At 34.2% G+C, this 24526-nt stretch overlaps 1 protein-coding gene across 2 annotated transcripts in view; it reads left to right on the forward strand.

The window, feature by feature from the left end:
* The window catches only part of LOC149491139 (UNC93-like protein), a 65102-nt gene that overhangs the window by 14919 nt on the left and 25657 nt on the right, over positions 1-24526 (forward strand). The window lies entirely within an intron of this gene.

Here is a 24526-nt window from a genome sequence, read left to right on the forward strand (position 1 = left end):
AATCGATAATTTGATACAACTCATATTGTTTTTTGATTGTGTGAAAATCAATCATTTAGCGTACCAGATAGGTAATAAGTGTTTTCATTAGGTCCTTTGTGTTACACTCGCGCTGTGGCATTAATTATTTTGTAATTATGTGTTTATGTCAAATACTTGTAACAAGAAGTTGTTAACAGGTGTAAATTCCTAATTGATAATCTCAATCGTATTACATTAACACATTGATATTTGATTGTAGTATTTATATATAAAATATGCATAATATAAAGTTGCGTATGCTACAATAATGATGGGAAATACTAATTCTCCGTGCCACATAATTATTATTAAATAAATTATCAATAGGCAATAAAAAATAGAACGTTTAACTTGCCATTTAAAAACATATTTGTTACCGTTTGACATTTCCTTGTACGTTAAACAACATAATTAAATTTATAAAAAAAAGGTTTATTCTGTGGGTTTATTAGTTGCCATTTTATATATTTATTTAATTTACCCTATCGTTTTGTGCCTAAATCTCACAATCACAGGTTACCGTTAATATTGCCCAGGGCATCGTACTCGTTAAAGAAGTTTTTGAAAAATTATATAATCAAATATTCTAACAGTACAGGATCTTATCGTTACTTCGACCGTTAGCACATCTATTATATGCTAACGGTCGCTATGTATTGTATCTTAAAGTATGTACAACAAAAGAGCGAGGAGCATTGTTGGTCGAGGCGGTTCGTCGCGTATTTCGGATGAGCCTGTGTCAAATGTTAGCACACGGTCATCGGAGGCATGCGGTAAAGTCAGAAGGGCCTTGCAACAAGGTTGTTTTGTTGTGTGATACGCCGTGCGCGGAATTCCAAGTAGCCTTGCTGAATACATATTCACATGTACGAAATAATAACAGCGACAATACATGAATTTCTCCAATTTCAACGGGACACGGTCGCATGCATAGGTACCTACCCAGATCTGACAACAAAGAGACATAAACGGATATAAAATAAATGTAAAACACAAATGTTAAACAAAATCGTTCGCGATACAGCCTTCTCGGTGATAAAAACTTGACCCATCGCAATCAATGTTTATCCTTTTATTGGCGAAAGATAGTCGCTCGGCATGGGCTGTCATAAATGAAAGTATTGACATTAATACAATGCTCGCGACTTTTGTCTTATTTTGCACTTTCTCGAGCTATATTTAGACCGAAGCAGCGTTTCAATGTTTTTAAATGATCTAAGATCTCCTATGTATGTAACCTGCATTATTTATGTACTAATAGGTATGCGTTAAGGTTAACGAGGTAAATTATCGTCAAACCACGTTTTATTGAAATATTGCAAGATCGCTAAAGTGAGCATGCTCGTGACGCGAAATAATTATGTTATTTAGCTAGGACGAAATTCGCATAGATGTTAGGAATGAGGCCAAAGGCACGACTTACGTGACGTTTCGTTTATGTAACGTCGGATTCGCTGACGGTTGAGGGGATGTAGATTTATATGTGGTTATTCAATTGGTGTTTTCACCGCGAAGCGAGCTTGCAACCGGTCCGCGGGCGGCTGGCGCCATCACCGACACGGATTCCTTCAACAAACGACACTATTATAGCTATACGGCGATACACCTTCACATTTTCCTTATCTTCACATTTAAACCGCTAATAGCCTCCGTGTTACTCTGAGGCACTAATTTGAGATTTTATGACATCATATAAATGATGCAGGTTAAAGTGCGTCGGGTTCGGGTAACGGGTTGGAATTGTCAACAGTTACTTTAGATAGTTAGCGTGCATTTATCGCTATGTAAACGTACAAGGGCACCGTCGAGACCCCGATAGCACCATCAATTTACAAATGAAACAAATAAACAAAGACCATATTGACTCATTGTCATTCGCTATTAGCTTACACACGCATTGATAAACAATTTGGGACATGAATGAGCCGGCGGGAAAAAAGTATGCAACTTTATCTATTCGAGTCAATCAGTAAAGCGATGCAGGTATCTACACACGGCGCGAATATTCCAGGACGAGGTTACATAAACTGAATGCTCACTTATTAACGTTATCACAGCTTTTTGTTGAGCGAAACTAAATATAGATTCTATCGCGCTCGACGCGAACGGTTACTTTCATAATGAGCCTACTTTATATGGGCGTTGTGCGTCTACTTGCAGCTAATTTATCTTACAAGCTAAGCACTAAACAATGAAAATTTCAAATCCTAACACGTAAACAAATCACGTTTGAATGCAAGGAATTAAAATTCGCTGGGGCGCCGACGCCACTTTCTGTGGACTTCGGCGCCGGCCGCGGCGTGTGATGCTACTTTTAGAACAAACGCGTTGGAAAAACAGTTGGCGATACTTAACATAACTGGAGACAATGTTTTCAGTTTAACTATGACAACGAATAAAATGTATGTCCCAATATTTTATTTATCATAATATTGTAATTTGAATGATGACGAACATAGTACTAGCTGTTATAATTGCATACCTTTATAAAATATTTTTAAGTATTTATACGCAGTTCACTTATGACGTATATCCTGAATACTTACGAAATTTCACAACCTGCCTTCCGCAATTTAGTACGAATGTAGTCTACATAAATATTATATACAAAATAATATATTTACTACATTTAATACTTTACTATTAACTTATTCGGAAAAAATATGTGATACTAATAAATTATAAGTGATCACTAAACATAAATAGAAGGTCCACATCGAATGGTAACCCTAAGATAATTAGCTTACACACACAAGCAATGTTTCATCATAAACGGTATCTATCTTGAACAAGTTTATACTTTAAACATCGCGACAGATGAACATTTGCAAACACAGGTACTTTGCGCACTTTCAATCTAGCTTCAAACATATGGACATAAGCTTATTATTGGGGTTAAACATAACCTGTTTCAATAAAATACTATATTCGGAACGTCTATAGACAAATATTTTTCATGGGACTTTACTTTCTCTTGACGAAAGTTTTCGAATTCGTTTATGAGCTTTATGAAAATCAGAGCGCTAAGAAATGAAATGTTTGCTAATTGTTGTAGGAATATTCGCGAAATGCAAGCATTTTTCATTTAGCTATTAACACGTCACATTCGTTTATCGATAGCCTAATTAATCTCGGCGGTAGGTACGATCGTTAAAGTGATGACACCCGTCCACAGACAATGGGCAGTTACATCTCATTTCAATAGGCACTGTTCAAATAATGTGATAGATGTTTCTTGATGAACTGTTTGTTAGAATCGTTTCCAGTTCAATTTATATTACGTGTTATATACAGTGCATAACTTAAAAATAAGGGTAAGAATTATATTTGTGTGTTTAAACTATTTCTAATAAAAAAATAATGGCAGTTATCTCATTGATAGAAAGTTAGTTCTACCTGATTAACATATAGGCTCTTATTTAATTCGGAAATCGCTTAGAAGCAAGGACAGTACGTTATTGGGCACGTTATAGAGTTTTCTTTAGAAGTGTTCTCCCGATATCGTTAAGAGAAAGTTAACGATATTATTTAATGTGTTTATATATTTACATATACTATTTTTTGGCTCTCAGATCATAAAATTGTTTATTTTTTTAATGATGTCCACTGGTGTCAGTTGACACTTGACATCCTTGGACGACTCTATGCAACAAGTTGAGTTTACTAGAATATTTTCTGATTACAACAAACAAATAATTTTTCATTATATCAACTTCAATATATATTTTATTATATTTTATAGGTATATGTATATAACTATAAAATCAAATTATTTATCTATTCATCCTTTTATTTTGTAATCTAAGCTATTCATTTAGATCTTTTGGCAACAGAAATATAAAAATGACAAACTCATTCTTTGAAATGTCATTTCAATATCAAAATACCGAAACTCGTTTAACTGTCCTATTAAACATATTTTTTATGTTTTTCATACGTCAATTGACAGACCGCTGATTTAAAAAATAATTAATGAATTCTTGTTAAGGACCCTTTAGTAGGTGAAAACGGCAAAATGGACTGTTATCTATGAGCTATAATTGAAAATATTGAAGTTTTTTCGCACTGAAATTTCTAATATGTATTACAGAACGTATATGTGTGAAGGGATGACTGCAGTTTCCAAAACACGATTGGAAAAATTTTGCTCGATAAAAAAAAATCCTGAAGTTACCTCTAAAATATCATATAAATGCTCATTACAACCGTATTTTACGATAATAATTCGTATAAAATCACAAATACATAGGTATATTTACCTTCTCGATTTCGTGACTGTTTTAGATTTAGAAAATACTAAATATTTTCATTCACTTTTTGATAAATATGTGAATGGCGCATACGATTTTTAGTTTCGAGCACGTTGATTCCATACTAAACGCGGACCCCCTCACCCATCACCTGAAGGCGCGATTCGCGAATAGCTGAATTTTCGCTGACCGCCTAACCCCTCTTAACAAGATATTTTGTGTTTGTATCTACATCTACAATACCTATATTTAGAAATATGTAGTATATTTATAATATATTTTAATAATGAAGAACAAACCACATCTAATCCGCCAAAGCGTGTCAGTATACAGGTCTATGAATAAATTACTTATTCTAGAACAAAAAATAACGATAACAACGTGACATTACCGCATTCCTTTATTACTCATAAAAAATATTTTCAAACATTTATCGTATTCCGAGACCATAATGACGTACTTTATCTGTTAAATGTTTGTAGGACCTTATGAAAAACGGTTAAGGCACTGCTAAGTTATCTAATCTGTGTATGGTCGTTAGTTTGTCACACCTTGTTGCACGTAGGACTGATTATGTCCGATTTATGCATTTAATTCTTAAATATACATTTTATTTAAACAATTGAAATTGTCATGAACATAATTACACGTAGCAAGAGTTATTAATATAATAAATTTTTGTTTTATATCATGTTTTAGTATCTACCAACTAAATTTCCTGGAAATAAACTTTAACAGCTTTTTCGACTATATAAAACGAGGCCAAATATTGCCCAAAAGTATTTAGAAGTCGATTTTTTGACACATGTATTATTTATTCATGTAATTCATGTAAGCTGGTTTTACATACATTCGTCATTGGTTCATTTTTCGCATATCTTCAATGACTAACTTTATGTGATTTACGACTCCATAAACATGTGCAAGTGCAAAAAAATAATTATGTTAAACATTAGCGATAACGGGAAATTCCAAAAACACGATATTGAAATTTTAACATCGTATTGAGCTAAATACATAAATTTTGTACGCAATAATACAAACAATAAGTATGGCAGGCGATTCCAAGAAGATTAAATAAAGGACTTGTAGAATACCAGGAAACTGCCAATAAATATTTGCCATATGTAAATGGCGCATGCAGGCTTATATTAGACGTCATAGTTATCCTTTTTTATTGAAAACCATTGAAAATTTAATAAAACTCGTAGTCACGGCCACGAATTCTGCTATTTGCAAAGTGGCCGCAAATCCTTTCTTAATAAATATAAATTTATAAAGAATAGAAAAAATTCGATCACGAGGCGGGACTCGAACCCGCATCCTTCGCGCCATTCCGGGGCGGATGCCTCACCAACTCAGCCACTCGTGACCCGCCCGAGTGATCGAATTTATTCTATTCTTTCAGTTTTATGTGTCTGAAGGGACACACCGCGCGCCATCTATTGAGATGATTAACAACCATTTCAACCAATATGAAGCACTTTTCAGTGAATACAATATTGTAACGATGGAACACGACCTTTTTTGTTGAATTTATATTTTTGGTTTTATGGCATTCAAATGCTTTATAAATATAAATTTATAAAGAATAGAAAAAATTCGATCACGAGGCGGGACTCGAACCCGCATCCTTCGCGCCATTCCGGGGCGGATGCCTCACCAACTCAGCCACTCGTGACCCGCCCGAGTGATCGAATTTATTCTATTCTTTCAGTTTTATGTGTCTGAAGGGACACACCGCGCGCCATCTATTGAGATGATTAACAACCATTTCAACCAATATGAAGCACTTTTCAGTGAATACAATATTGTAACGATGGAACACGACCTTTTTTGTTGAATTTATATTTTTGGTTTTATGGCATTCAAATGCTTTATAAATATAAATTTATAAAGAATAGAAAAAATTCGATCACGAGGCGGGACTCGAACCCGCATCCTTCGCGCCATTCCGGGGCGGATGCCTCACCAACTCAGCCACTCGTGACCCGCCCGAGTGATCGAATTTATTCTATTCTTTCAGTTTTATGTGTCTGAAGGGACACACCGCGCGCCATCTATTGAGATGATTAACAACCATTTCAACCAATATGAAGCACTTTTCAGTGAATACAATATTGTAACGATGGAACACGACCTTTTTTGTTGAATTTATATTTTTGGTTTTATGGCATTCAAATGCTTTATAAATATAAATTTATAAAGAATAGAAAAAATTCGATCACGAGGCGGGACTCGAACCCGCATCCTTCGCGCCATTCCGGGGCGGATGCCTCACCAACTCAGCCACTCGTGACCCGCCCGAGTGATCGAATTTATTCTATTCTTTCAGTTTTATGTGTCTGAAGGGACACACCGCGCGCCATCTATTGAGATGATTAACAACCATTTCAACCAATATGAAGCACTTTTCAGTGAATACAATATTGTAACGATGGAACACGACCTTTTTTGTTGAATTTATATTTTTGGTTTTATGGCATTCAAATGCTTTATAAATATAAATTTATAAAGAATAGAAAAAATTCGATCACGAGGCGGGACTCGAACCCGCATCCTTCGCGCCATTCCGGGGCGGATGCCTCACCAACTCAGCCACTCGTGACCCGCCCGAGTGATCGAATTTATTCTATTCTTTCAGTTTTATGTGTCTGAAGGGACACACCGCGCGCCATCTATTGAGATGATTAACAACCATTTCAACCAATATGAAGCACTTTTCAGTGAATACAATATTGTAACGATGGAACACGACCTTTTTTGTTGAATTTATATTTTTGGTTTTATGGCATTCAAATGCTTTATAAATATAAATTTATAAAGAATAGAAAAAATTCGATCACGAGGCGGGACTCGAACCCGCATCCTTCGCGCCATTCCGGGGCGGATGCCTCACCAACTCAGCCACTCGTGACCCGCCCGAGTGATCGAATTTATTCTATTCTTTCAGTTTTATGTGTCTGAAGGGACACACCGCGCGCCATCTATTGAGATGATTAACAACCATTTCAACCAATATGAAGCACTTTTCAGTGAATACAATATTGTAACGATGGAACACGACCTTTTTTGTTGAATTTATATTTTTGGTTTTATGGCATTCAAATGCTTTATAAATATAAATTTATAAAGAATAGAAAAAATTCGATCACGAGGCGGGACTCGAACCCGCATCCTTCGCGCCATTCCGGGGCGGATGCCTCACCAACTCAGCCACTCGTGACCCGCCCGAGTGATCGAATTTATTCTATTCTTTCAGTTTTATGTGTCTGAAGGGACACACCGCGCGCCATCTATTGAGATGATTAACAACCATTTCAACCAATATGAAGCACTTTTCAGTGAATACAATATTGTAACGATGGAACACGACCTTTTTTGTTGAATTTATATTTTTGGTTTTATGGCATTCAAATGCTTTATAAATATAAATTTATAAAGAATAGAAAAAATTCGATCACGAGGCGGGACTCGAACCCGCATCCTTCGCGCCATTCCGGGGCGGATGCCTCACCAACTCAGCAACTCAGGCATCCGCCCCGGAATGGCGCGAAGGATGCGGGTTCGAGTCCCGCCTCGTGATCGAATTTTTTCTATTCTTTATAAATTTATATTTATAAAGCATTTGAATGCCATAAAACCAAAAATATAAATTCAACAAAAAAGGTCGTGTTCCATCGTTACAATATTGTATTCACTGAAAAGTGCTTCATATTGGTTGAAATGGTTGTTAATCATCTCAATAGATGGCGCGCGGTGTGTCCCTTCAGACACATAAAACTGAAAGAATAGAATAAATTCGATCACTCGGGCGGGTCACGAGTGGCTGAGTTGGTGAGGCATCCGCCCCGGAATGGCGCGAAGGATGCGGGTTCGAGTCCCGCCTCGTGATCGAATTTTTTCTATTCTTTATAAATTTATATTTATAAAGCATTTGAATGCCATAAAACCAAAAATATAAATTCAACAAAAAAGGTCGTGTTCCATCGTTACAATATTGTATTCACTGAAAAGTGCTTCATATTGGTTGAAATGGTTGTTAATCATCTCAATAGATGGCGCGCGGTGTGTCCCTTCAGACACATAAAACTGAAAGAATAGAATAAATTCGATCACTCGGGCGGGTCACGAGTGGCTGAGTTGGTGAGGCATCCGCCCCGGAATGGCGCGAAGGATGCGGGTTCGAGTCCCGCCTCGTGATCGAATTTTTTCTATTCTTTATAAATTTATATTTATAAAGCATTTGAATGCCATAAAACCAAAAATATAAATTCAACAAAAAAGGTCGTGTTCCATCGTTACAATATTGTATTCACTGAAAAGTGCTTCATATTGGTTGAAATGGTTGTTAATCATCTCAATAGATGGCGCGCGGTGTGTCCCTTCAGACACATAAAACTGAAAGAATAGAATAAATTCGATCACTCGGGCGGGTCACGAGTGGCTGAGTTGGTGAGGCATCCGCCCCGGAATGGCGCGAAGGATGCGGGTTCGAGTCCCGCCTCGTGATCGAATTTTTTCTATTCTTTATAAATTTATATTTATAAAGCATTTGAATGCCATAAAACCAAAAATATAAATTCAACAAAAAAGGTCGTGTTCCATCGTTACAATATTGTATTCACTGAAAAGTGCTTCATATTGGTTGAAATGGTTGTTAATCATCTCAATAGATGGCGCGCGGTGTGTCCCTTCAGACACATAAAACTGAAAGAATAGAATAAATTCGATCACTCGGGCGGGTCACGAGTGGCTGAGTTGGTGAGGCATCCGCCCCGGAATGGCGCGAAGGATGCGGGTTCGAGTCCCGCCTCGTGATCGAATTTTTTCTATTCTTTATAAATTTATATTTATAAAGCATTTGAATGCCATAAAACCAAAAATATAAATTCAACAAAAAAGGTCGTGTTCCATCGTTACAATATTGTATTCACTGAAAAGTGCTTCATATTGGTTGAAATGGTTGTTAATCATCTCAATAGATGGCGCGCGGTGTGTCCCTTCAGACACATAAAACTGAAAGAATAGAATAAATTCGATCACTCGGGCGGGTCACGAGTGGCTGAGTTGGTGAGGCATCCGCCCCGGAATGGCGCGAAGGATGCGGGTTCGAGTCCCGCCTCGTGATCGAATTTTTTCTATTCTTTATAAATTTATATTTATAAAGCATTTGAATGCCATAAAACCAAAAATATAAATTCAACAAAAAAGGTCGTGTTCCATCGTTACAATATTGTATTCACTGAAAAGTGCTTCATATTGGTTGAAATGGTTGTTAATCATCTCAATAGATGGCGCGCGGTGTGTCCCTTCAGACACATAAAACTGAAAGAATAGAATAAATTCGATCACTCGGGCGGGTCACGAGTGGCTGAGTTGGTGAGGCATCCGCCCCGGAATGGCGCGAAGGATGCGGGTTCGAGTCCCGCCTCGTGATCGAATTTTTTCTATTCTTTATAAATTTATATTTATAAAGCATTTGAATGCCATAAAACCAAAAATATAAATTCAACAAAAAAGGTCGTGTTCCATCGTTACAATATTGTATTCACTGAAAAGTGCTTCATATTGGTTGAAATGGTTGTTAATCATCTCAATAGATGGCGCGCGGTGTGTCCCTTCAGACACATAAAACTGAAAGAATAGAATAAATTCGATCACTCGGGCGGGTCACGAGTGGCTGAGTTGGTGAGGCATCCGCCCCGGAATGGCGCGAAGGATGCGGGTTCGAGTCCCGCCTCGTGATCGAATTTTTTCTATTCTTTATAAATTTATATTTATAAAGCATTTGAATGCCATAAAACCAAAAATATAAATTCAAATCCTTTCTTGTTATGCAACGGTCAAACTAGTCTCGATTTCATTGGAATAGCGCGCCGTTTTATTTTGAATGAATACAGATTAGTTCTGCCTTATTGGTATATATTAGCGAAACCTTTTTAACATGCTTTCCTCGGACGGAAGTGTTAGATATTAACTAATGAACATACGATAAACATTGTTAATTTGCTAACCCTTTACGAACTCTGACGCTTTAAAATCGATCCTTAATTCCTTGTAAATTGCACGTAAAATTTCTTACTGGGTCACCTTGATAAATGATTGCAGTTTGAATATAATCGAGCGAGACGTCAATGCTCTTACGATTTTATAAAAAAATATTGGCAGTAAATTTTTGTCAACACCCTGCATCCTTAACTTAAGTAAATATATTTCAACGTGTGCGTCTCATTTACAATGATTTCACATTTACTTTCTCCAATGAACTGTTTTCTTTTATTTGCCTCTTGCGGAACTGTAGACTCGAATCGTTTCAAATAATATTATACAATGAACGTTTAGAAACTACATTGATTTTTATATTAAGAAAAAGAGAACATGAATTCTAGAAATATTTGCATCACCTCGTATTCTTGAGTAATACAATAAATACGTAATAAGGGCAATAATAAACTATGTAATTATTATTGTTACTTTAAAGCTTAGCGAAGACATCGCATGAGGTGTTGATGATGTAATGAACCATCATGAAACTAACACTTTGAGGGAAACCTTTACATTATTTGTATCGCAGCAGTAAATATTCACAATGACATTGTTTACATTTAAATGGACGTTATTCATAAATTTTATTCATAGTCGATTATAATCGTTATGAAGGAAAGAGTATTAACAATTCACCACAACAGTTTAGTACGTACTTAAACGAAAATTTAATTAAATTCTTCATAAAAAATGCGAAAAAGGCTAATATAACATGGCCGATTAATGTTTACTTGCAGTTAAGGTCATTGGCATGTTAATTGAACCGTATCGTGTAGGATTCTCTCCAAATTCCTGTATTAACAGGATTCTCAGAAAGCGTACGAATTAACAGTACGAGTGCATTGGATGGACGAAGTATCCGTTTAATGTGTGGAAGTCATCTTGTAACGCGAGTAATTACAAGCTGTCTTGATATGATCAATTTTGTGAGCATATATGACTTATGTTCCTGTGTCCCCTAGCTGGGGCAGAGGGCATCCACAGTGCTCCGCCAGGCGTTTCTATCTATTGTGAGCATATATACAGAACGTTAATCAGCAAATTCATGCAATACGCCGTTGGATTATGTACAACTATGCAACACTACATGTAGCCGGTTTTGTAATTTTTACATAAATCAATGTTGTCATATCCTTTATCAACCTCATCTCTAATTACATTGACTATATAATACTGTTTAAATTATTTTGTGTGTATTTAGTATTTACCTACCATATCTTTTATCTCATAATGACACGAATATATTGTTTGCTGTATTGCTCCACTTCTACAATATTTCAGTACCTACATAATTGGACTTATCTACTCAGGATAATTATTTTATTGTGTCTTGAAACGACAAGAAAAACAGTAGTTTTATGACGACTGATTGTACACGCAGCCATACAAATTCATCCCACTTAATTATAAAAGTACCTCAGAGTGAATCTTGAACAAATGAAATAACGAGTTTGTCACATTGTATAAATGACAAATTACATAGGTACCTAGAAATAAAGGAAGAAATGCACAAAAAATGCATATAAAGGCAATAAATATTTGTATAAAACTATTGACAAGGCGTTTAGAAATGATTAATCAATTATATGGATATATCAATTAAAAACCGGATATTAGATATGCGAACAGATAGTAAATTATTTTGACATTAAATGAAATAAATGACATATAAATATAGTTCTCAGATGATTAGTTAATTAATAGTTTAAGTACTTATCACTGTTGCAGGGTGAATATTTATATTTCACAAATAATTGGTATTGGTTAAAGTAAAGATCTTGACATGTTGAATGTCTTTATTTCCAGAAATTTTAATTTCATGTTTTATTCCAATTTCATGAACTGGTTAATAAAACTGAGTGTATTTTTTGCGTTCTTTATAATGAAACTAAATTCGTCAAACACTTAATTAATATAACAATCAAAATACCTGATGATGCTTCTATTCTAAAAATAACATTAAAATTATTCGCCGATTACGTAGACGGTTTGTCATTGAATCACAACGTTATTTCTGAGCCTTAATTTACAAGCCAATTAATAATCGCGATAAGTTGAATAACAATGGAGGAAATGTTCAGCGATGACGGATTTAAATGGCCGTATCAATTAGGGATGCTGAGAAACAGTAATGGAACCTCTTCACAATGGGCAGCGTTGGTCCAACAAACGATCGTCGATGTTTGCCGCCAGTACGGCCGCGGCGATTTACAATGACGATCAATAGACATTAAGGCGCTCTATGCTATCGTGATTGCCTCTACTAGCCCAACGCTGCCCATTGTTAAGAGAGTCCATGAAATGCGTCACTATTCCAGATCAAATGTCTTCTCTTGATGCGAGGCAATCTAAACTACGTGAGAAATTTATATGGCGCTATTTTTAGAACGTAAATAATAATGTTCATAGCTCTATGTTAGTTATTTTTCTAATATTACTATCTTTAATTAATAAGATGGTGTTTTTCTGGATTCATTTTAAATAATTGATTTAATACAATTCACGATTGATCTAAGGATTGTTTTACCTTGATTAGAAATGACATCAAATTGGAAATTAATAACTATATTTTCTTTATTTACTGTCACTTTGTGTCCATTAATATGTTCTCAGGGTATACATTCAAATATTTATACCACAGATAAATCAATCAAGATAGTGAACAAGGCATAGCATAAACAATAAGATGATAGGGGCTGTATTTTTCCTTAACAACTCACTCACACATGAAATACACAACGCAGTCACGTTTGCTATTGTCTCTGGAATTTATAATGAAGTCAACAATGTTCAGGAGACACGGAAGAAAACATTTGAACACACATTATTATTGGAAAAGCGAACAATCATTCAATATTTTCCATTCTACCAACTAATGATTCTATAGATATCAATAGTATTTTTACTAAACCGTTATTTTCAGTAAATACAGCAATTATAACTAATATGTACCTACACGAGTAAATATATTTCTAGTCGTATACAAATTCGTCGGAAATATGGATTATTACAGAAAAACTTTTTACTCCATTGAAATGTTACATTTTTTAGGCCTAACCTTGCAGTTTTTAGAGGACGCAATTTTATGTTTTTGATGTGTAGGGGGGGTCAGTGAGTAGCTAAAACCAAGTTTGTGGGGTTGCCACCCTTGTCCCACGGCCGCCATCTTGAAAATAGCGGTTGAAATGGTTTTTACGATATATCTCTTAAACTATTTATCTGATAAAAAAAATTGTTAGCATTATTTGTTGCAAATTAAATTTTCTACAACTTTTGTCCAGTAACTTTTTGTCGTAGAACTATAAATAAAAAAGTTATAAGCGAAAACGTTCAGAAATTAGAGCTTTTTATATTTTTCAATAAAACTTTTTTTTATCAATTTACGAAGAAATGATATCAGACCATTTTTGTAGATTGCTTTTCGAGGAACAACTTTTATATACAACATTTTTTCATTACGTCAATAGCTAAGGTTTTACAGCGCTCTGAAGTGAGTACTATTTTTTCAGTACTCCTAACTATACATATAATGGCTATTGGCTCTTTTCCCAGACTCCAGAACAATGGAAGCACACTGCAGAACATTTCAGCCCTGCTTTTCGACGTAAAAAAAACGCGCTTCCAGACTGAAGTCAGTTCAGTCAATAATTAATTATTAATAATATTGCAAAATTAATTATTAATTATTAAAAATATTAAATACAATTACTGATGACAAATTATTATTAGTACACACATAATATATGTATACTGTATAGTTAAGAGTACTGAAAAATAGTACTCACTTCGGAGCGCTGTAAAATCTTAGCTATTTACTTAATGAAAAAATGTTGTATATAAAAGTTGTTCCTCAAAAAACAATCTACAATAATGGTCTGATATCATTTCCTTGTAAAATGATAAAAAAAAGTTTTATTGAAAAATATAAATATCTCTAATTTCTGAACATTTTCGCTTATAACTTTTTTATTTATAGTTCTACGACAAAAAGTTACTGGACCAAAGTTGTAGAGAATTTAATTTGCAACAAACAATGTTAACAATTTTTTTTTTATCAAATAAAAAGTTAAAGAGATATATCGTAAAAACCATATCAACCGCTATTTTCAAGATGGCGGCCGTGGGACAAGGGTGGCGACCCCACAAACTTGGTGATAGCTTCACACTGAACCCCCCTACACATCAAAAAAATAAAATTGCGTCCTCTAAAAAATGCAACCCTAAATGTAACTTTTCAATGGAATATTTCCTTATTACATAGAAAAACAGATACATTTCAAAACATATTTTTTGTCACAATTAAGAACATAATAAAGCAAAAGGTAAAACCGGTATTTATACAAAACATTAATTATTTACAAACATTAAGTTCCCATTACGGCCATATGAGCATGGTACGTGGTGGTACTCCCGAGACAATAGCATTACCGTTGTATTAGCATGCTAATGCGCCGCCAAATCGTGCGACGGCTTTTAGCATTATCACCATTGTTCCGACATTTCGTTGTCTTCTTATTCTCCATACGAATTTGTGAGTTCCATACGGTCATGCTGAGTTCGTAACGTTAAACAAACAACTGCCTCGCTGTTTTAAATCCGTAGTGGAAGTCAGGAAGTGTTGTTAGTTATTCTAGCCGCACTGTCTCGCAGGACATAAAACAGTCAGTTCGACACTTTATCTATTTCCCATCGTATTTCCATCTTATTTACGCCGTCCATGATAACAAGTGTGCACCTGTTTCGAACCTTCTACATCAAACAATGCAATCAATTGTGGAACCTTTTTTTAAATTATGAAAACGTTAAGTTTATTACACAATTATATGATAACGTCGGCTGTGTTGTCTAAATTGTATGTAAATTTTTAATAATAGATGTTAATTTTTCCTTAACCTTTGAAATTTCGAAAATTATGCTTATAATTATATTCTTCATTCATTCTTAAGTAATCAAAACAGCAAACCATTGAACAATATATGTAATTTGTAACAATAGGCTCTAATCATCAAGAATAGCCAATTAATTATTGTTGGAAAATCCTTAAATTTTCCATTCAATACCGTTTGAAACTCGCTCAAAACAGTTCCCATTACCAGACCTACATTGCTAATGTAATCTCAAAGATGACTACACCCGTTATCATGTCTTAGATTTATTTTACACTGCAATTAAAGATTAAATAAATTATTTAATTGTTGTTATTGTCAGAGATTACCGCGGCCGTGAGTTATAATAACAATAATGTGTACGATATATTATGTTCGTTTTCCCTGATAATATTGAGTTACTCCACGTCGGCTTAAGTTCCTATAAAAATATATGCGTATATTACTTGGCAACACAAATAATAATACCCACCTATGTAGGAAGTTAATTAATTAGAAATATAAAGACGAGTCAATTAAAATACGAATACATACGTTTATCTGTGTTTTTTTTTTACCGTCTGAGTGGAGAACTGAAATGTAAACATAAAAGTTGTTTTTTACACTTTGTATAAGGTTGTAATAATTGACGTTTATTTAATTGTATAAAGCAATTGGCCTCCAGAGCTATTTGTCTATTACTAGGACCTATATGGAAACAGAATAGTGCAGAAAGGCTAGTAGGTTACGTGCATCAAATAAGATCATGGTTAGGCTTTATTATCACGAAGGTTCCTTAGAGACACGTGCCTCGACACGGGAAACATTAAAAGGTTGATCTTATGACAGGATAAATAAATAACAATTACCCAGTTAATACACATAAAAATCAATCCAATTTGATTTTAATCAATGAATATAAATGCAGATTTAATTCATAAATACGTAAAATGTACCTCATTTAAATATAGTTAAGACCAATTCGCAGTTTGAAATAAAATAATTAGATTTGCATAGTAATATAATAATTAATAACACGTTTAGTTTAATAAAACAGCGGAGAACGCGCGACTTCGTGTGAACAAGTAATATTTTTATATGTCAAAAGTTCACAATTATTTATTCTTCACATCCTCACACTAATGTTTATCTAACATTATCGCCAGTGTCTTTATTATTAACTCTATGAATTTAATTTAAATTCGTCCTTCTTTGCTTTTTGTGTAAATTACAGCGAGGTGTGGAAGTGCTGTTAATATTAGAGTTTTTATTTTAATAGCTCTGTGTTCAACAAATCTGAGTCATAACACGTTACATCTTATAGATAATTATTTAACAGAAATATCATGAAAATTCTACATCATTTACAATCTTCATTAAGTAGGTACTAGAAGGCGCATTTTACTGAATAACCGTGGGAAATAACAATCGAGTTGTTTAAAGTGGTAAGATTAAAACCTTTAGCGTTACATATTACAACCATAGATTACAACCCATGTAAACTCACTTAACATATTTCAACTAAAACAATATTTCATTTCCCGATTTGAACATAAAACACGCAATTACATTTGTGTCTTATACATATAAAAAAAACATCATTATCTACCAACATTCAGGGGCATTCCTTGATTTAGGGACTTCCTAATCTCAAAATAAGTCGTCTGTAATTCGTATTTTTTCCTCCGCTCATTCGCTAAACGCTTCACAAATTGCTTGAAGAGTTCAGTAATTTTTTACTAAATATAATTAGTTACAACGTGTAAGAAAGACCGTGCGTTTTTTGCTAATCGCATACAACGTAACTCGTATTGTCCGGACATAAAAACAATTCATATCCGTTAGTCATGGCGGCTTCTTGACATGATATTAATTGATTCAAGTAACTTCTATTGTGTATCTTTCAATTTGAATAACGAGAAGTAACATATATTAATATTCTTTGTAAAGTTAAATTTACGTTAACGTATTTTTCGAGTTTTGGCACGCAAATTGCAATTATATCTGAATTTGCAACTTAATTAGCTAATTATATAGAACACGTTATATTTATCAAACATGCTAATATGCTCACAACATAATTGAATGATGTCTTAATGTACCCACTAAATAAATTAAAGAGGCTTTTTGTTTTATTTTAGGTAAAACTTTTGGTTTTCAATTGAGTTGTACCAAGTTTTGACTTTATCATGACATGAAATTGTATTTATCTAAAAGCATAACAGTCGCACAAAATAAGCTATAATTTACATAAAAAACGACGACTCTGCTCAAACGTCAAAATCGTGATTAAAAGAAACATTTAAGATCGTGTCAGCTCCCATTTGTATCTAAAATAGGCAATTTGATACAATAAAAAAAGAATAAACTTTTAAGACCCCTTCAATTTACGTCAACCAATAATTACATGCATAGATAACATGGTGCATTTGAGTGGAAGAGTTGTTTAATTTAAAACAAACAGTCATTTTAGCTGGATCTGAGAAGCGGAACTAATAGACTACAAGCCCGCATAGGACAAAAATATGGGTCAAATGAACCACCAGGGGACATATCTAGAACGATAGCAGAGCAAAAAATAATAAGATTCATCACTATGCCGTCACTTGTAAGCTGTCCAACTGAGTGCAGATGAGAATTGAAAAGTACAGGTAGACTCGGTAAATTTTGGTCATATATTTTTGTACGGCATTCTTAACCATCGATAGATCCATTAAAAATAATAAGAAACCGCTCAGTGCCGTACAAAAATGTGGGTCCACCAAGTCGGAATTTTTATTTAATTTCCGAGAGTTACCGGGGGTAAATTTGGTCATTTGACCATGTACGGCATCTGTGTCATACTATTGCTATACTGCTTTTAATCCATTATTCCGCAACGCCGTACAAAAATCATGGGGACAAGGGGAAAAAATCGAGAGTTGTAATCCCCTCTCTTTCCCCACTCCAGGGGGTCATTTGACACAACACGAAATAAATTTATTTTTAAAGTATTTTATGCATAGATAATATTTTCTCATGTGCCGTACATTTTCGTTGGTTCAAAGGGGAAAAATCTGAAAAAGAATAAATCCATATAACGAAATGTTTGCTTTATATTTTTATAATAAAATATAAATATACATTAATATTAAGAAGCTTGAGGTGGTTAATTATCACCTTGGAAAGTCGGAGTCAGGTGGAATTGATGAACTAATAAAAAAGCTATGAACGAAAAGATGTGAATTATATGCAATCAGTCCATGAATACAGGTAAAGTCACAAGCAAATGTTAGTAATATATACATATTCAAAATGTACAAGTAAAGCGCTTTCAAATGATACCAAACACGGCATATTTATCTTAACTTTATTTTTTTACTCTGTATGTTTTGTCCGCTAGAGGGCGCCACATTAGATTTTGTGAAACCCCATATAGCCTTTAGCTAGCTGGTCGCTGGTTATCCAGTGAACAATTCAGACGCTTCTATTGATATGTCATTTGTCGAATTCTTTTAAGTAGTTTAGAAGTTACGAGGGAATAGATGAACATACATACATGACCTGTCAAAACCATAACCCTTCTTTTGCTTTGCCGTAGTTGGGTAAAGATATGTTAATGCCGTACTGTATCAAATGGCCATAAAGCACCCTTAAAATTGTAGCTTTCGTCGCTTTCATCAGCCTAAAAGATGTGGTCTGCACAAAAATGTACGGCATCGTTTTTTCCTAATTTATCTATGTTAATACTATTTAAAACAACGGATAAAGTGTAGAAAACTATAATATATTTCATTAATGTACGATGTTTAAACTTTAACAAAATTTCTGGTTTTGCATTTCTCTATAACTTTTTTTAGAACGGTTTCTTTTGAACGGCAATACTATACAACAATTGAATTTTACAATATCATGTTAAAAAAAAAGTTCCCGTACAGGGTCAAATGACCTTACAGCTCTTTATATCTAGAATTCGATGAAATTAAGATGATTATTGGTATACATTTAAAAGAACAATTATTTTTTGACGGCATTGCTTTTAATAGTACTTTTGAGTGCTAGATAATGTTTTGGAACCGAAGCCGTACTTAGTCAAATGACCCCCTGGAGTGGGGAAAGAGAGGGGATTGCAACTCTCGATTTTTTCCCCTTGTCCCCATGATTTTTGTACGGCGTTGCGGAATAATGGATTAAAAGCAGTATAGCAATAGTATGACACAGATGCCGTACATAGTCAAATGACCAAATTTACCCCCGGTAACTCTCGGAAATTAAATAAAAATTCCGACTTGGTGGACCACCATTTTTGTACGGCACTGAGCGGTTTCTTATTATTTTTAATGGATCTATCGATGGTTAAGAATGCCGTACAAAAATATATGACCAAAATTTACCGAGTCTACCTGTACTTTTCAATTCTCATCTGCACTCAGTTGGACAGCTTACAAGTGACGGCATAGTGATGAATCTTATTATTTTTTGCTCTGCTATCGTTCTAGATATGTCCCCTGGTGGTTCATTTGACCCATATTTTTGTCCTATGCGGGCTTGTAGTCTATAAGTATTGTCATAAATTGTCTTAAGATTGTCTATCAGAGATGCAGCGAGCGTCAGGTACATTTATTATTACTACGGTTTTCCGCAATCGTCCCTTGCATATTTTTATCTTAAGATAACATCTGCCCGCTTTGCATGAGTTTAATTAAGTTCTAGAATGCTATGGACCTTTTAATGACGAAGACGTACGTAAAATGTGTCCGGAGGTACACCGTACAATGGAACTATTGTGATGGGTACTTTATAGTGTACGGTGTACCTATATGTGTACTAATTTGCAAGCAAGGTGTGAACGCGGGGATGCTACTGTCTTATCGCCTCAGTCCCTTGTCCCTTTAGAAAGAAAGAACACGTTTATTTAACTGCCACATATAAAAACGATAAATACAATTTAGTGATCCTTATTGCCATAATAGTATTTAGTTATTAAGAATAACGTTCTTTTTATATATTAAATAGATAAATACTCAAAATTTACTGGAAGGTTGCAACTTAATCTTTATTGAATAGCGAAACCTCGCATTGAATTTATGTTAAATTAAACTGTTGTAAAAATAAACAAATACGGGCATCGTCAAATAATGACCTAGCCTTTTCTAAACTCCAAATATTTGACCTCGAAATTAGCGGAAATCAATACCTTTGGATTCACCTTAAAATTTGAGGAAATTGAATAATTTGCATTCATTAATGTTTTGCTACAAATACTAACTAACACTACATTCATTGGCAAGAATAGGCCATCTATTTAGAACTCAAATTTTGTTGTACATATATGAAATATTTCTAAATAAGTGTTAATATGGTGTTAACCTTATTTAACTGTAGATGTTTCATCGACAGTTAAAACATGTCTAAAACGTGCGAAGAAAACACTTGAAACTTTGCCAATTGAAACAGCACGAATACCTATATACCCCATTTTATTGTCGTGCTTTACCTGTATACCCTATTCTTTATTGATCCTGTCAGACAGTTTAGATCTTAGATTAAGGATTGGTCTCCGCGCGCGCGCTACGACTAGATACCGCCCCACCTAAAAACAATAGCTCTGTGAGTGCGGCAACTCATTTCTGTAGTGTGTTTTAGGCAATTTGTAAAGACGCTAGTGTGTGTGAAGAATTGGGCTGCCAGCTACATAAATTTTACCTCATAAATGGGAAATCTGGCATCTTGGAAAGAAGTTTGAAAAATATTTTTTTCATCCTGACCTGGCCGGGAATCGAATCCATGAACATGTGACTCAAATCCACTTGCGACGCTACTATACTATAGTCACAAAGGTTGTTTAAAAGTAAAAAAGCGGAAATTAAAAAAAAAACATATTATATGAGTCAGTTAAACATAGTTAAACAGAAATAAATTGTTGTATTATACTTTTTTATACATGTGTTAGTAATAGTATTGAAAAAAAAAAGTTCAAATTATTGCTAAAATATTTCCTCAACCACGTGTATTTTTTTGGATATGCAATACGGCAACACTGAATGGCGTCGTATTTTCGTAGAAAAATTTTTCGAAGTAAAGGAGAAATTTCGAATAATACGATACTTAGTGATGGTACGTGATCCCAGTGTCTTTCTTATTTTTTGTTGTATTATTTTTAAATAGTTTTATGACACAAATAGGCATTTTACTTCAGATTTTGTTCAAAATCTTTATAAATTATCGGTTCACCCTCTCCACACAATGCTTGTGACACGACTGGCTTGGGTACGCCGAATTCGGCGTACTATAAGTTGCATTTTTCAAGTACGCCGGCGGTATCTAGTCGTAGCGCGCGCGCGGAGACCAATCCATAATCTAAGGTTTAGATATTATCATCAGATTTTTGAAGTGAAACTTCTTTAGGCGCGTTGAAAGTAAAATTCCAAGGTCGCGTCATGGCAATACCGTCACGTCAAAGAGTAAGGCAACGATTTTGGTATCTTTGAATTTTGCCAAAGAAGTTTCACTTCTGACGCGCGTGCTCACACAAGCTATTTTTTTAGGAAAGTAAAGGAGCACGCGCTAAGCTTAACTTAACTATTGATATGTTTCTTTATAATGTTTCCATTTTGTAATATAGGACTGTAACTCTTCAGGATTACGATATATTGTTGTTTCCTATATATTAGTTGTACATGATATAGTAAACAAAAATTAGGTACGGATGGTATCATTAGCACCGTCCGTCCGTTGTTTCACTGGCCGAATATGAAAATATTTTGAAAGTATGAACTTTATATACTACTTTGAAATCTGATAAGGGTATTTTTAAATTCCTTATTGTTGTGACGCTAACTACCACTTAAAAAAACGTATATTTATAAACAATTATTGTCAATTAAGCTAATTAACATCAGGATAAACTAGCAAGAAATATTTATTTATGAATCGCAATGTAAATAGTCCTCGTTAAATAAATATATATAATGATATCATGGAACATATATATGGAACTTAATTTTCGAGTTCATGAGTTAATGTCAATATTGTGTAATAGATGTTTTAGTATTGTTTAAATTGAGATTAAAATTATCTCTTAGCATATTTAGATATAAGTATATATGTATAAAGGATCATAAGATTTATTCATAAGTCTTTTCTTACTACTTACACTGGGTAAGTAGGTAAATCTTGTTTCTGCACACTATACCAAACATTTCTAAAATTTTAAAATTACGATTGATCAAGTTTTTCTAACGAGACTAGTAGAGAAAACTGATCATTTCATGCTTTGTTGCGAAAGATTTCATTTCGTGGACACAATACCAAGATCTTGAACACAATACGATGTTAGTAATTCGCAAACTAATAGGTAGTTAATCAAATTCGGTTGGATTTTATTATTATTTATACACGTAAAATTTAAAACCGACGTCAGTAAGCCATGTATAAAACTCGTATTATATTAAAATGAAGACTGATGACTAATAAAATTCATATTTTAGGGTTCCGTAGTCCGACAAGGAACCCTTATAAGATCGTTCAGTCCGTCCGTCCTAGTCTGTCACAGCACAGTATCTTCTACGTTTATGGATCGATTTGCATGAAACTTGGTTCAAGGATACTTTGGATATGGATCTCAATTACCCTTTTTTAAGGGTACCTCCCCATACATGTAAAGGGGGGGCTGAATATTTTTTTGCGCGCACCCTCTTGTGTGGAGTATCTTTGAAAAGGTCTATGTAAATGAGGCAGAGTTTGCATACAACACTTTTTTATCAGCTTTACCATTTGCGAGATATAGCCCGACAAACTCGTTAACACGGTGTCCCCCCCCAGTAATTTCTAATGTAAACTTCAAATCACTCACGTAACTAAAGTGGCGCGGAAACTCTTACTATGGTGAATACTTTTGAAATTATAAATAAAATAAAAATAGCCATTGATGATGATGACGCAAAAAATACAAAACAGCGCAGTGACAAAACATGACTACGGAACCCTACTTAATGCGTGGTCCGACACGCACTTGGCCGGTTTTTTTAATGCGCAGCAGACATCGAAAGACCCAATAATTAAGTGGTTTTTAGTGATATTTACAAAAATCTGAACAAAATATTTATTCGTCTTAAAAACTTGTAGCGACCGCGACGTAGCAACGGATAAAATTGAGTAACGTAGCGCATTCGTTGTTGCATTAATAAGCTTTTTGGTTCCAATTAAATCGCTGTATCCTACGGTCTATTCTGTTTTAGACCGTGTCCACTTTGAGGCAAAAATAAATAACATAGGTACTCTATTATTGTATGTTCTTAGATTTTAATATTAAATCATTAGAATTAAAACTGTATATTGTGATTGAGATTACAGAATCACTAAAAATTTGTCAAATATTTCAATTTTCAAATACTCTTAAAACCAGCACATGTTACTATCCCAATATGAGGACCTTCTATATGGCATTGTGTGAGCTTAAATAACATGTATTCATATAAAACTAAATAAAAACTTGCTGTGAACATTTATAAACCGCCTTATAAAGAATTTAACGCGAGAATTCAACACAATCTCTGATGGAAAAACTTAATTTGCACACACTGGCGAATACTCTCAGCTGAGAAGATCACAAGACGTCAACATTGTTGAATGGATGACGTCATTTTAAAGCTATAAGCTCGATCCGGTTGATTGAAATAAATCAACTTCTGACCTTGAAAATGAGCGCAGTGCCAAAGACCGACCTTATCAAAACCATCGATAGAAACATCACGTTCAATACATATTTATTAGCAATTTAGTGTGCCGTATTCATCCAGGCGCCAATCACTGTAAGCTCCTTATGAAATTATCAATCATCCATCAAATCAACTTAGGCTTCATTCACCATTCATCGATTGTCTTGTTCAGACCGACCTTATTCATTTGGTCTTGTCGCAAACTAAATAAATAAGCAATGCACACCAATTTCTTTAAATATAGTTTTTAAAATTTAATCGACCAGATTTAGGTATTCCAAATTGTACTTAACTAACTTGTAAATACTAAAATAAGAATTTAAATTACCATATTTGTAAACTTAGATTTATTGTAAATTGTTTGCGGAATCTGTAAATGTTAATGTATTCAGAGCGAATGATCTCTTATTATTTGATTAAATTATGCAAAACCAAACCAGATGCAGATAAGGAAAAACTGTGAAAAGCAAGCAGTCAATGATATCAAGATTATAATAACGTTAGCAACGTGCCTTATTATATTAACGTAGATTGTAGATCACGTAAAAATAAACTATTAGTAGTGATAGTGTAGTTTAAAGTTTTCATGGAGAATCTAGTATTTTCAACATATTTCTAATTATAGATGACAAATATTTTACAT

This window comes from Colias philodice, chromosome 1, assembly GCF_061535455.1.
Source record: "Colias philodice isolate Cphi_HAF_F1 chromosome 1, ilColPhil1 Martin Lab GWU primary, whole genome shotgun sequence".
NCBI lineage: Eukaryota > Metazoa > Arthropoda > Insecta > Lepidoptera > Pieridae > Colias > Colias philodice.